General features: G+C 42.1%; 1 long non-coding RNA gene across 1 annotated transcript in view; it reads left to right on the plus strand.

Moving 5' to 3' along the window:
* Positions 1–14,923, plus strand: part of LOC135225067 (uncharacterized) — a 48,359-nt gene that overhangs the window by 16,095 nt on the left and 17,341 nt on the right. The window contains exon 2 of the long non-coding RNA XR_010316912.1: positions 4,951–5,019. This is a non-coding gene — a long non-coding RNA (uncharacterized LOC135225067). The remainder of the gene's footprint in view (positions 1–4,950; positions 5,020–14,923) is intronic.

A 14,923-nucleotide genomic window follows, 5' to 3' on the forward strand; every position in this document is an offset into this window, starting at 1 on the left:
TGTCTAAAACAAGCACAAAAAACTAAAAAAATTACTTGACGTCGTATTCTACTGGCTGTTGTGGACCGTTACGGTCCGATACATCCCTCATGGGATGAGCGTGGTCCGCCTAAGAACGACCGAAGTATCCCGCAAGGGATCTATACTTTTTTTTTTTTTTTTTTTTTTTCACTACGACACGTCGGTAACACTACAGCCCTTCAAACCAACATCAAAAGGTAAGTATATCACTAGGCTTCACTATCCCACAGTCACTGTGTACTTACCCTGATTACGAAGTTGGGGGGGGGGGGGTTACTGCGGCATGTCTTCACTGTTTTCCAACTTGCGCACGACTGCGGTGTCTTTCGAAGGCCCTCCAGCTTTTGTGCGAGGGCCTGGCGGCTTCTGATTGGTTGAGTCAAAGAGCAGAGGAGTGTAGCTATGAGTTGCCAAAGCGTCAATTTCATACAAGCTCAAACTTGTTCACCACGACTACCCGAAAGTAGCTGTTTTAAAGATCCCAAACGGGATCTCTGGTCATTAAAGGGTTATTGAGGGGAGAAGCAACAAGTGCTTTACGATCTGCTCGATCAGATGATCGTAAAACAAGCAGTGGAACAGGTCTTTGACCTGGATTCTCCGGGTTTTTACAACCGACTGTTCCTGGTGCCGAAACAGTCAGGAGGGTGGCGACTTGTTCTAGATGTCAGCAGCCTAAACCTCTTCGTCATCAAGCAGAGGTTCAAGATAGAGACGCCTCAGTCAGTGCTTGGAGCTTTAAGACCGGGAGATTGGATAGTGTCACTAGACCTCCAGGATGCGTATTTTCACGTCCCCATCTTCGGAACCCAGTCAAGGAAATACCTGCAGTTTGTCCTGAAGGGGAAGGTATTCCAATTCAGGGCACTCTGCTTCGGTCTAAGCACGGCTCCGATGGTGTTCACCATCCTTATGAAGAACGTTGCGAGGTGGCTCCATCTTGCGAAGATCAGGATCTCTCTCTACCTGGACGACTGGCTCATTGGAGCCTCATCGAAAGACCGGTGTCTGGAGGACCTTCACACGACCTTGTAGTTAACAAAGTCCCTGGGGCTTCTGGTGAACCTCGAAAAGTCACATCTGACTCCTTCTCAGTCCTTAGTCTATCTGGGGATTCAGATGGACTCAGTGGCTTTTCGGGCTTTTCCGTCCCAGGGGCGACAACTACAATGCCTAAACAAAGTGTCAACTTTTCTGGGGAAGGAAACATGCTCGGTGAGGGAATGGATGAGTCTTCTGGGGACCATTTCCTCACTGGAGAAGTTTGTTTCCCTAGGGAGGTTACACATAAGACCACTTCAGTTCTTCCTGTCGAACAACTGGAAGCGCGAGAACGACCTAGAAGTGATCTTGTTGTTGACAGAAGAGGTGAAAGAACACCTAAGATGGTGGTCAGATCCGCGGAAGCTTGCAGAAGGACTTTCGCTCAAGCTTCGGAACCCCGACCTAGTGTTGTTCTCAGACGCGTCTTCCACAGGGTGGGAAGCAACACTAGGGGGGAAGGAAGTGTCAGGCGGCACCTGGAGAGGGGAACAAAGTGTCCTGGCACATAAACCTCTCAAGGAACTTGCAGTAATTCACTTGCGCTCCAGTTCTTTCAAGAAGAAGTCTCCAACAAAGTGGTGCAGATCAACTCGGACAACACCACAGCCCTGGCATACCTCAGGAAACAGGGAGGAACCCACTCTTGGTCTTTGTTCATCCTTGTGAAGGAAATCCTGTTGTGGGCGAGGTCACACGACGTCACTATCCTGACAAGGTTCGTATCAGAAGTGGAAAATGTATGAGCAGACCTTCTCAGTCGGCAAGGTCAACTGCTGCCGACGGAATGGACCCTCCATCAGGACGTATGCCAGAGGCTGTGGAAGTTGTGGGGATGTCCCTCCTCGTGGACATATTCGCAAAACTTCCAGAACAAGGAGACTTCCACTGTACTGCTCACGCGGTTCTGGACCAGGAGCAGTGGCAGTAGACGCCCTTCTTTGGACTGGTCGGGACTAGACCTATACGCCTTTCCCGCCCCCATTCAGATCTAGGGGTGGAGGTAAGAGGAAATTCGCGGCATCAGAGGGAGCGGGGATGACCCTTATCGCCCCCATTCTGGCCGGCGACCGACTGGTTCACAGAGGTAATGTCCTTCTTGATAGACTTTCCAAAGACTTTGCCCCTAAGGAAAGATCTACTCAAACAGCCCCACTTCGAGAGGTACCACAAAAACCTCCCCGCTCTGAGTCTGACTGCGTTCAGACTATCCAGAAGTTGGCCAGAGCGAAGGGTTTTTCAAGATCTGTGGCAAAGGCGATCGCCACTGCAAGGAGACCTTCCTCTATTGCAGTGTACCAATCTAAGTGGGCTGTTTTCAGAAGTTGGTGCAGGAAGAAGGGCATTTCCTCCACCTCAACCTCTGTGAGCCAGAAAGCGGACTTCCTTCTTTACTTGAGGGAGGAAGTGAAATTAGTGATGCCTACGATAAAGGGCTACAGGAGCGTGCTTTCCGTAGTCTTCAGGCATAGAGGACTGGACTTGGCAAATAACAGAGACCTTCATGATCTCCTCAAATCTTTTGAGACTTCGAAGGTTCCTCAGCCTAAAGTACCATCGTGGAACTTAGACTTGGTTCTTAAGTTCCTTATGTCAAGCCAGTTTGAACCGCTCCACTCAGCTTCGCTTAGGAACCTGACGAGAAAGACCCTTTTCCTAACTGCTCTGGCGACGGCGAAGAGAGTTAGCGAGATCCAGGTTATAAGTAAACATATTGGGTTTAAGGATCACAGTGTTGTTTGTTCTTTGAGCCCTACGTTCTTGGCAAAGAACGAAAACCCTTCCAACCCTTGGCCGAAGACATTTGAAATCAAGGGTTTGACAGAGATCGTGGGACGTGAACCAGAGAGAGTCCTGTGCCCTGTCAGGGCTCTCAAATTCTATTTAGAAAGAACTAAGGACTGCAGAGGCCCTTCTGATAACTTGTGGTGCTCTGTGAAGAAACCAGATCTTCCCATGTCGAAGAACGCACTGGCGTTCTTCTTGAGGAACACTATTAAAGAAGCCCATGCCACATGCAGTGATAGTGACATGAAGCTTCTAAAAGTGAACGCCTACAAGGTGAGGGCTATCGCCACCTCGGTAGCCTTTCACAAAAATATGGCACTCAGTGACATTTTGAGTGCCACATTTTGGCGAAGCAATTCGGTGTTCGCTTCACACTACCTGCGGGAGGTGAAAGCAACATACGAACATTGCTACTCGCTAGGACCATACGTTGCTGCAAACACTGTTTTGGGGGCAGGAGGTAGCACTTATCCTATCCTTTAATGGTTAGGTGAGTGTTTAATATTGTGGGTTTTTTTGTTGTGGGGTCGACCGCCTGGGGCGAATCTCCCTTCCTTTAGTCTAGCCTAGTGGAATACCTTTGGTAGACTAGGCCAGGTGGTTGTTTATTACTTCGTTGCCGTCATTGTATGGTCAATGGTCTAGTCACATCGTGGTCACGCCCCCGTTGACAGATCATCTGGAGTGCACCAGCTATATAGGTCTCTACCTCGCTGGCAACTCTAGTAAAGCAGAAGCAGACTTGAGTGACAGTAATCACGAAGTCGGCTATGCTAACAGGTAAGGAACCAAGATATCAATTATCTGCATGTATACGTTTCCTAAAATCTTCTGTCTCGTCCCACCACCAAAGGTGGGATTCAGCTATATATATATCTGACAGGTAAGTTTCATGAACAAAATGATATTGTAATGATATAATAAAGTTTGTTCATACTTACCTGGCAGATATATATATATTCAAAGTACCCACCCATCTCCCCTCAGGAGACAGTGGAAATAAAAAATATGAATAGAAAATGGGAATGGTTCCTGATACCCGCCTCCCAGCGGCGGGAATGGGTACTAACCACCTGACTCCCACTACGTGTGTCGTAAGTTTTTAAAATTCTGTCGGACTTTGGAAAATACAGCTATATATGTACTGCCAGGTAAATATGAACAAACTTTATTGTATCATTACAATATCATTTTTGTTAAGCTTTTTTTTTCAGTTAGTAGTGGTGATACTGCACGTAGCCTGGTGTATAATTCCAGAGAGTTTTTAGTGGTGTTGGTGAGAGTGTACTGCAATTAACATGGTGTATAATTCTGGAGAGGTTTGAGTGGTATTGGTGTGAGTGTGCTGTGTTCATTGTTCTCATGTGTACCATGTCTTTACCCACTTTGTTCTTGTGAGGGCTACTATGGAAGGGAAGCCCCAATTCCATCGTTGTTCAGGACAGTAGAAGGCTTGTAATAGGTTCATGTCACCAGTGGCAGTAGATCTACATTCAGTGTGTGTTTCCTGTTGAGAAAAAGTGCTCAAGATTCTTCATGTGCAGAATGTGAAGGGTGGCTGAAATACTATACTTTATTCTTATGTCAAGTCATCTGGAAAACTTTTAACACTTCAAAGTTGCAGCATCCATCTCAGAAGTTAGGAGTCATTATTTATGAAAATTTTTACATCTTGTTTTCAAAAGCTCTTCCTCCCAGTCCTAGCCATTGACACTTAGCAAAGTACTATTCAGTTCTACTCTGCAGATAAAAAGTGCTTTTGTTTATTGTAGATTTAATGGCCCCTTGTAGTCCGTAGAGCCCCCGGACTCCAGACCCAGTCATTCAGTAGTTTGCAGCTCAAAGTTCAGCCAGCAGCAAGTCTTCTCCTTCTGAAATAGCTGCATAGGCATTCATAAAGACTTTTAGTGCCAAAATTGATATAACTTTTAAAAAATTTCATTTTCATTTTACAAGGTAACTTTACCCTTCTTCTTTTTTGAGCATGTTTGGAAAGGGAGCTGGCATACCAGAAGGAAGTTGTAAAGTGATTGGTTTCTACTAAAAAGTCATTGCTATTGTGGAAATCTTAATAGTTTAAAAAATATTATTTTTTTCCAGCTGGAAGGACAGGGCAAAGAACTTACTAAATTTGAGGGACAGAAGAAAGATGACAACTAAACAGTCAAGGTAAGAATTGTTAAGACAGTGTGGCAGGTATTGAGAAATAGAAGTGCCTCAGTTATTTTAGGTACATGTGCTGTTAGATTATCAAACACTTCTACAGTATAACAAAGTTGTTGTTACAAATTGCAATAAAGTACTTTTTATATATATAAGCAACTTACCAAGTAATTACATAGCTCTTAGTTTCACTCATTGGCATCTAGAATTTTGACATTTGCGGTAGCGCTACTTTTGTTTTGGCTAGGCACCTAACTCGGCCTACTTTCGCGGTAAGAGAGGAACCAGCTCAGCAATGAGCTTCAATTTGTTTCCGCCAGCTGATGGCTGTACAACAGTTGTTAGCCATAGTGATTTTTGGGATTCTTTTACCTCTCAGTTGGTTGTGTTTGCATACAATTGGTGAAGTATTCTCTTTCTGGCAGCCTTTTTGGCAGAATTAGATTTTGTCAGGTGGCCCAAGGAAAGTCAGTGGGGTCTGCTCACTGGTAGTCGGCCCCCTCAGTTGGACCTGTAGTTGCTTCCCAGGTTACAGCAGAGCGCCGCTGGAAAGGCATCTCAATGGAAGAGAGTCGTCTTTCATCTAGTTTGTCTAGTTCAACAAGACTGTGACTGTCCATTTTGACAATACCATGATGTGATCTTATGTCAAGAAGCATGGGGGACACATTTGTTCACCCTCTACCAAGCAGTGAAAGCCCTTCTCATATGGGCAGTCAAAACATAACGAAACTCATAACCAGATTTATCCAGGGAAAATTAAATTCTCCACAAAATTTTTTAAATCATTCCACTTTGCAAACATGTCCTTATTCTCTGAGGTAGGCACATTATGTATGCCCGTTCACTTTTTTATTTTTTCAAATGAGCCTTTGCTGGCCTTAAATTCACTAACAGCAGCACTTGTTATAGGCATTTTCTTACTGAGATCAGCATGCAACATCCTTGCCTTTAGACAAATGATGACTTCCAACACTTTTGCTACGAGTTCTTTCTTGAATTCTGTTGTGTTTCTCGCCTTCTTTATAGAAGGGCTGGTATGAACTTTCTTTGGCCCCATAATGACTATATTAAGCAGTTGCACTTGAGTAAAAAAAAAATAAATAAATAAAAAAGCGCAAAGCACCAAAAACAACAACGAGCAGAATGAGTCATGACAGAACGTGGGATGCTTTGTTTGGGCACTCTGTACTGGCCTAGTCATCAGGTGGGCCCTGGAAGGAGGAGAGTCAAAATTTAGTTGGAAAAAGTTGACAAAAACCAGATCATATGAAAACCAGGTCATACGAAATCCAAGGTTTGACTGTACATATTACCTTACAATAGCCCAGTTGTGTCTCCAGCTCTGTTTCAGAAGATGATTACCCTCCTGGCTGCCTTTACATACAGGCTTCAAATTGCCTGGAGTTACCATAAAAAGTCGTTCGTTGTGTTTCTGACTTCACTGCATGATAGGATGGTTTCACATTATTTTAGAGAGTCAGTTTTTTTTAAATGAAGTTCTATTTGCTTCGTTACAAACACATAGTTTCCAGATAGCTAAGGATAAAAAGTTCTACAATTTCTTAGATTTTGCCTTGAACTTTTTTCTGGTTTCAAATGAAATATATCTAAATTATAATGATGTACTATATGGAAAGAGGAAGCCTTCAGCTTCCATTTACTGTCTCCAGAATTGATTTCAGTGATTCTGAGCTATGTTATTAAACCGGGCATTTTTCGGTAAATTAACAAAAATCCCGAAAACCTAATTCCCGGACGCTCTAACCTATTTCCGTCCAGGTCCTATTTTGGGGTCTTGTAAGGGCAGCAGATGGCTCAAATTTACAGAGGTTGTGTGTGTGCTTTTATTCCATTTACTCATAGAAAAAGTTTAATTATCATTTTTGTTTTCATTATGAAATGGTATTCAGAAAAGGGGAAAAATTTATAATAAACAAAAATGCTCTTTTTATTTGTACAGATGGAATCTAATTTACTAATAACATAATAACTCAACATTATGCATCATCCTGAAGAATATAAAAATACAATTACCACAGAAAAAAATAAGTTTTTGCCATTAAATTCACTCTTACAGCCAGAATATTTTTGTGATGCTTATAAACAAAATACAGTGTTCCCCCCGTATTCGCGTTCTCCGGATTCGCGGACTCACACATTCGCGGATTTTTCTTTGGAATCTGTCTTGAAATTATTCGCGGACGGACTCGCCCATTCGCGGATTTTTCCGACTAAAATAATCACTAATTAGTGTATTTTGATGTTTATTTTCATGACTAAATACATTTTTATGATACAAAAATGATTTACTAATTTTCAAATATTAATTTTGATTAATACTGTATTAGTAAGTTTAATAAGTTTAAATATCACAAAATAAAAATAATTTATTCTCTCTCTCTCTCTCTCTCTACTACAAAGATGTAAGTTTTTTTGTATGATAAATAAATGATTTACTATTTTCAAAATATTAATATTAATTTATATAGCAATAATATCATTCATTAAAGAAATACCATAGTGAATTAGTAAGATTTTAGCTTATAAATTAAAAAAATTATGGAAGAATGAAGGAAATCCCAGTCAGATTCTTTCTCTAACTCCAGGTACTAAAACTCAGATATACGTACTCAAGTTAGTGACCGGAGGGGGAAGGAGCTGATTTGTTTTGCTGTCATCAAGTGCTCATGAAAATAATTTCCCTTAAATCCACCCTCTCTCTCTCTCTCTCTCTCTCTCTCTCTCTCTCTCTCTCTCTCTCTCTCTCTCTCTCTCTCTCTCTCTCTCTCTCTCTCTCTCTTACTGAGATGAGCGATTTTATGGTACATATATGCAATATGTTTGATTAATATTTTCAAATAATAATAATAATAATAATAACTGTAATTACAAAAATCATATGTGAAAGTATTTTACAAATACGTACTACGATAATCTCTCTCTCTCTCTCTCTCTCTCTCTCTCTCTCTCTCTCTCTCTCTCTCTCTCTCTCTCTCTCTCTCTCTCTCTCTCTCTCTTAAAGCGATGTATGTTTTTTGGATGATGATTTACTAATTTTTCAAATATCAATATTAATGTAAACAGCAATAATATAAATTCATTAAAGAAAATACTAAAGTGAATTAGCAAGATTTTAGTTTATAAAAGAATTATGTAAGAATAAAAGAAAATGCATTTAACCCCGTGTCTTGTTACGTAGCCAGCTTGGTTGGCTGGGTTCCAACTGTCAAATCCAGTGTTGCCATCTACGGATCATTGAAATTCTCTCTCTTTTTCTCTTTTGCTGATATGAGATAATTTCTATGGTACATGTGTATGTTTATTAATATTTTCGCATAATAATAATAATAATAATAATATAATAATAATAATAATATTATAACTAATCTCAAAATTCACATGTGATAGTATTTTAAAGAAGTACAATAATCTATCCATTTCACTCTTTTAAATAAGGACAACCCTCTCTCTCTCTCTCTCTCTCTCTCTCTCTCTCTCTCTCTCTCTCTCTCTCTCTCTCTCTCTCTCTCTCTCTCCACACGAGATACTAGCATGCGCTAGTGGTAACTCTCGCCCTCTGTTTGGGCTGGAAGTGTATGTATAAGTATATTCTTTTAAGGACATTACTACATTTTATGGTAAAATAATAATATACAGTACTAGTTTACAAATAATATTACGTTTAATGAGATTAAACAGTAACAATAACATTCTCTCTCTCTCTCTCTCTCTCTCTCCCGGGCTCTCTCTCTCTCTACTCTCTCTCTCTCTCTCTCTCTCTCTCTCTCTCTCTCTCTCTCTCACGTATGTTTATTTGTTTTGTAGTGTAAATAAATGATTTACCTTATAACTAATTTTCAAATATTAATAAGATTAATTAAAAATAGCGATTCCCAGTCTTTTTATCCACTTAGAGGAACGTGGGCGGGGAGTAAATGAGTTTTGATATACGAATTGGTGGAGGGGAGGAAACGGAGTCTAGGAGTTATTCTCTCTCTCTCTCTCTCTCTCTCTCTCTCTCTCTCTCTCTCTCTCTCTCTCTCTCTCTCTCTCTCTCTCTCTCTCTGTTATTTGCTGTAGGTATATATTTTTAATGGTAAAATGTTTAAGATGACTTTAAAATGATATTAATATATAACCTCAAAGATTAATGCAGTAATAATGCAGTAATAGGTTAGTAATTTTAGGTATATTTGAAGTAGGATGCTATTAAAGGTATACATTTGGCATCTGAACTTTCAAGATAGGCAGTTATAAGCATTTTTAGTGTTGGTTTTAACTATTCGCGGGGGTGTCTGGTACACATCCCCCGCGAATACGGGGGGAACACTGTAACAGTAATTTCAATGGAAATCTTATTTCTACAAATACTACAAAAAACAAAAATCCAATATTATATTTTTGTGATTCTTATAAACAAAATTATAGTGATTTCAATGGAAATCTTATTTCTACAAATACTACAAAAAACAAAAATGCAATATTATATTTTTGTGATTCTTATAAATAAAATTATAGTAATTTCAATGGAAATCTTATTTCTACAAATACTACAAAAAACAAAAACACAATATTTCTTTACTAAATACAACCTTGAAGCATAGATTGTATGTATGCTAAACCAAAGAAAAAAATGTTTACTAATTATGGCCTGGGATACACCAGCCTAAGCCAAGCCTAACTTCTCCTAACATACACTCAGCACTCCTTTCTTTAACTTCACTCCAGATAACCTTCCTTCCTTGGTCCAATTGAAACACATCTCTGATAATGTTGTCATTTCATTTTTTGACACAAATGCCACATCCTTGTTTGCTTCTTGTTTCACGAAAAAATTTTCTTTCACTTCTTTGAAGAAGTCTACATCAGCCCCATCATCTTCTAAATCAGTGACCTGGGAAGAGAAAAATGTTTATCATATTTTAAGCATAAAATCATTGGTAGGGATTAGGAGCACATAGTTCTTTGATAGGCTGAATTAATTGATTTAGAGAGTATTTTTGATAACATAATACTAAGATAATATCAAAAGAAGCCAAACATAGCATAGCCTAGTTTTCTAACCTAGCCTACCCAGCAACCCCTAGGCAAGGATAACTGTTTACTACTTTACTCACCTGACCCAAAAAGGACATACATATATGAAGTACTTGCTCGTCCTTTTTGTGAAAAGCCTTTTTGTATTTTCGTCATCACTATTTGACCAATATCCACATTTTTGTCTGTAACTTCCAAATTTTGTACATGAACTTCCCTGACAGATATATACTTAGCTATAGTCTCCGACATTCCTGACAGAATTTCAAATCTCGCGGCACACGCGACAGGTAGGTCAGGTGGTCTGCCTTACCCGCCGCTGGGTGGCGGATGTACGAACCACTCCCGTTGCTTGTAAGATTTTTCTCTGTCGCGGGAACGATAACAACTGTTGTCGGTTCCTCGATAGTTTTTCGATTCTCACTTGCCTGAGTTAATTTGGACTTCTTTTGGTGACGTATTCGCTTTGTTTGGCTTGGCATACGCTGATTGTGGACCGGTTTGATTTTGATTTTGATTTTCTTTAACGATGTCTGACCTAGATTCAGTAGTTAAAACTTCGGTTTTGTTTAGGGTTTGCGTGAATGAAGGATGTAAGGTGAGGTTGCCGAAAGCTTCGGTAGACCCTCACACGGTTTGCATGAAATGCAGGGGGAATGAATGTTCTTTTGCTAACCCTTGTAGTGAATGTAAGGGATTGAATGAAGAAGAATATAAGGCTCTCTCTTCTTATGTTAGGAAGTTGGAACGTGATAGAGTGCGTAAGGCTTCCTCTAGAAGTTCTAGTAGATCTAGAATGAGTGAGTTGGATGTGGATCCTAATACTAACGTAGAATTAGAACCTTCTTCCCAAGTTGCAGCCCCTGCTCCCCGCACCGAAGCCGAAGATTCGCCTTCGGAGGCGGCAGCTCTGAGAGCCACGATTCTTTCTATGGATCAGAAGATTCGTCAGTTGGAAGGTAAGGAGAGTGTTAGTGATCAGTGCAGTGTCCCCAGTGTTGTGGAGGGTGCGTCTGACCGGCTCCTTAGTGCCTCTATAGGCCTAGACCCCTCTTCCAGACTCCCAGTTCCGTGGAGTAGGAAAGTCGAAAGCCGCAAGAGGGCTAGGAGAACCCCCACCGGTCAGGCGTCCCCTCGGCAGATCCTGAAGTACGCTACCCAGGCTGTCTCGGATCGCTACAAGAAGGAGCTCCTACGCCAATACTTCTCCTCTTCGTCTTCTCCCTCTCCGAAGAGAGGTTGGAACTCCCCGGATGCGTCGCGCCCGTTGAAGAGGGCTTGGAAGGCTCCCTGCAGTCCTTTGGCTTCTAGTCCGGAGGTTTTCCCGGAAGAATCGTCGGTGGAGGCGAAGAAACAACAAGAAATCCTGTGATCGTTCTTCTTCTCGCGCTCCTCGCTCGGCGCCTGCTTCGAGGAAGAAACAACAAGATACTCGCGGGACTTCAAGCTCAGATCACGGCGCTAGCAGACTCTAGCAGTTAGATCACGTAGGAAGAAGGACGTTTCTCTTCCGATCAAGAGATCTAGGCGCTGCTTTTCAGAGGATCGTTCTCCTCTTTTTAGGCGTTCTCCTTCATATGGGAGGTTTCGTATGAAGGTAGGGGGCTCACGTGAGCGCCCTCGCTCTCCTGGCTCTCTTTCGTCTTCAAAAAAAAAGGCGCCAAACATTGGTAGGACGCTCTTATGGAGAAAGAAGTTTTTTCTCCAGATTGGATTCCCGCTTCCGGTAAGCGCACTGCACCTGCTCATCACGCTATTTCTTCGCCTCCAGCAGCCTCAAGATCCTAGAAGGCGCCCTTATACAAGTAGGCGTTCTTCTTCCAGATGTCACTCTCCTCGAGTGTCGGATCGTGACTTCTCTCCTGACAGGCGTCAAGAGTCTGGTAGGAGTCGTGTGCAATGATAGACGGCCTGCTGTTAGCCGCTCCCGCAAGGTAGGCGCCAAGAGCCTACTGCACATCGATCTCCTAGTAGTCGCTCGTCTCTTTTAAGGCGTCATACTCCTGATTATTCTCCTCGGGGCAGACAACATGAGTCTTTCAAGCGCCCTTCTCCGTGTAGGCGCTCTCCGCTTCTAGGCGCACTACTCCTGACCGTTTTGTCTCTTTAGCTTTGAAGCGCCCTTCGTTAGCTTTGAAGCGCCCTTCTCCTGAATGTTACCCTCTTGTTAGACGTCAAGAGTCTCGCAAGCAGCCTTCTCCTAGTAGACGCATTTCGCCTTCCAGTCGAACTTCCGTTGATCGTACTCAACTGGACAGGTATGGAGAGCCGCGCAGGCGCTCTGCTCCCGATAGGCGCTCTTCTCCTGGCAGCCGCTTGCCTCAGGATAGGCGCAAAAGAGTCTAGTAGGCGCTCGCCTCCTCGTAAGCGCCCTGTGGATGTTTCCGAGGATTCTCGGAGTAGGAGCCCTACCTCTCCTTCGGCTGAGATTCCGTCCTACCTCGAAGAGGGAGTCTCATCGTAGACAACCCAGATCTTCTCATCGTTCTCCAGTGGATGAAACTCTTCTAAGAGAGGGCGTTCTCCAACCTCTCGCTCAACTCCTACTAGGATCCCTTCGTCACCTAAGGATCTTCCCGCGCATCGCCTCGACAAGACGTCCTAGAAGGTTCGGATGAGGAACCGAACACTTCTGCTGCTGTGTCTTCTTACAAGAAGCTTTACAGAGCTACTTTTGCAAGTTTTTGGATTCCCTTACTCCTACGGCTCCTCCTCCTCCTCACTCACTTTTTTCAACGGCGAAGACAGCGAAGAGTTCTTCTTGTGTGAGGATGAAGCCAACTCTTTCAATGAAGAAGGCACTGAGGAGTTTTGGTTCCTGGATGGCTTCCAAAGAAGAAGCGGGGAAAACGATGTTCGCTTTTCCTCCTTCGAAGTTATCAGGACGCGCTGGTTTCTGGTACAAACAAAAGGAGGAGTCCCTTAGGATTGGGCTCTACCGTCTTCGGCTGATTCGGATTTTTCGGCGCTGGTAGATTCGACAAGGAGAACTGCCCTTAACTCTGCTAAGATGACTTGGGCAATGAATGAATTGGATCACATGCTAAAAGCATGTTTAGAGTGCTAGAAGTATTTAACTTCCTTGATTGGTCGTTGGGGTCCTAGCCAAGAAAATTGAAGTGCCAGAGTCATTTTCGCCAGAAGATCTCATGTGTGTTTTGTCTTGTATGGACAAGTCGGTAAGAGACGGAGCGAGTGAAATCTCCTCCCTGTATGGGGCCGAGATCGTGAAGAAGAGGTCTGTTTATTGTTCCTTCTTACGAAGTCTGCTCCCCATGCCCAGAGGTTCTTTTTGCTGTTTGCATCTCTGGCTGCTCAGTTGTTCCCTAAACATAGTGCAGGACATTTCGAGATCACTTTCGGCTAAAGCCACCCAGGACCTTTTGGCACAGTCGGCAAGAAAACCTCGCCCTTCCTTCCCTACCAAGGCTAAGAAGGAAAAAGGCAAGTGTTCGAGAACCCTTTCGAGGGCGTCTTCATCAAGAACCTCTACGTTTAGAGGTCGTAGACCTTCAAGAAGGGGTAAGATCTTTGCCAAGTCCTGTTAAAGCCCCAAATAACTTGCAAGTCCTTCAAACACGGGTGGGCGCCAGACTCTTAGAGTTTGCCAGAAGTCTGGGCCCAAAAAAGGGGCGGATCCTTGGACCCTTTCTATTTGAGGAGAGGTTACCTCATCCCTTTTTTTTGTTTTTTTGGCCTGGGACTGAGGTACCTTCTTCTTTTGCCTTGTTTCTTTGCTCTGCTTTCTCTCCTCTTGCTGTAACTTTTCTTCTCAGTCAGCTTCCAAGAGAGCTATCCCTTGTTCGGAAGAAATAGCAGAAGTATGATCTCTCAAAGGGGCCTTTTTCCTATTTGGTCCTTGTTCCTATGTAGGATTGTTTTGCCTAGGGGATTAATGTTAGGCTAGGCTAGGCCTAATACCAGCATATATATACTATATTTATATGATGATATATATATATATATATATATATATATATATATATATATATATATATATATATATATATATATATATATATATATATATACACTGTATATATAATGAAACAGTATACTAGCAAAACACTAACCTTTTTATTTCTTCAATAGCTTGGGCTAAGAACTGTTCTCGGTCTTTTTCTGGGGCTTTAGACCCAGTCTTTTTCTTTGGTGCCATTATATATTAATTTATTTAGTAATTCTGAAATACCGTATCAAAAGAAAATTGTATTGGCTATTATTATTTTTCTCCCCAAAAGGAAAAAGGTTTAATTGATGGACGGGAATATGTTCACCTTCAGTATTTGTGGACGGTTAACATTCCCGTCCAAGGATTTAGCAAGTTATAGGTTATCCGGACTGGCTGATTGGACGGGTTATGGTTATCTGTACATTCTAGTGTACGGGTAATAAATTACCTTGACATTTCAGTGTACGGTGAATTGATTATCCGGACATGCCAGTGGACGGGTAACCTATTCCCGTCCGTGGATGGCTTTAGGTTCCCAAATTGTCACTTTTGGGCATCAGTTGTGGCTACACCAATAAAGATATAGAGTTCTTATGCACACTGATGCATGTGCCAGAGTCCCCCGTACACGCGCAACTAAGTTTTAACGTGTTTGGAAGGGGTTGCCAAAACTGTACGGAAATGGGTCCATGGTAGATTTTGGAACCAAATATCCGTCTACCTCTCAATTTTTTTCCGATATTTCATTCCTCAATTTCTGTAGTTCTTTTTTTTTTCATCATCATCACACCTTTCAAATCCAACAATCTGAAAGAAAAAGATTACGTAGTAACCGAGGTATAGTGACGAGAAATAAACAAAAAAATAATGATCACCATAAGAAATGAGCGTTAAAAATATATATATATTTTTTTTAAG

Source organism: Macrobrachium nipponense, chromosome 12 (assembly GCF_015104395.2).
Source record: "Macrobrachium nipponense isolate FS-2020 chromosome 12, ASM1510439v2, whole genome shotgun sequence".
Taxonomy (NCBI): domain Eukaryota; kingdom Metazoa; phylum Arthropoda; class Malacostraca; order Decapoda; family Palaemonidae; genus Macrobrachium; species Macrobrachium nipponense.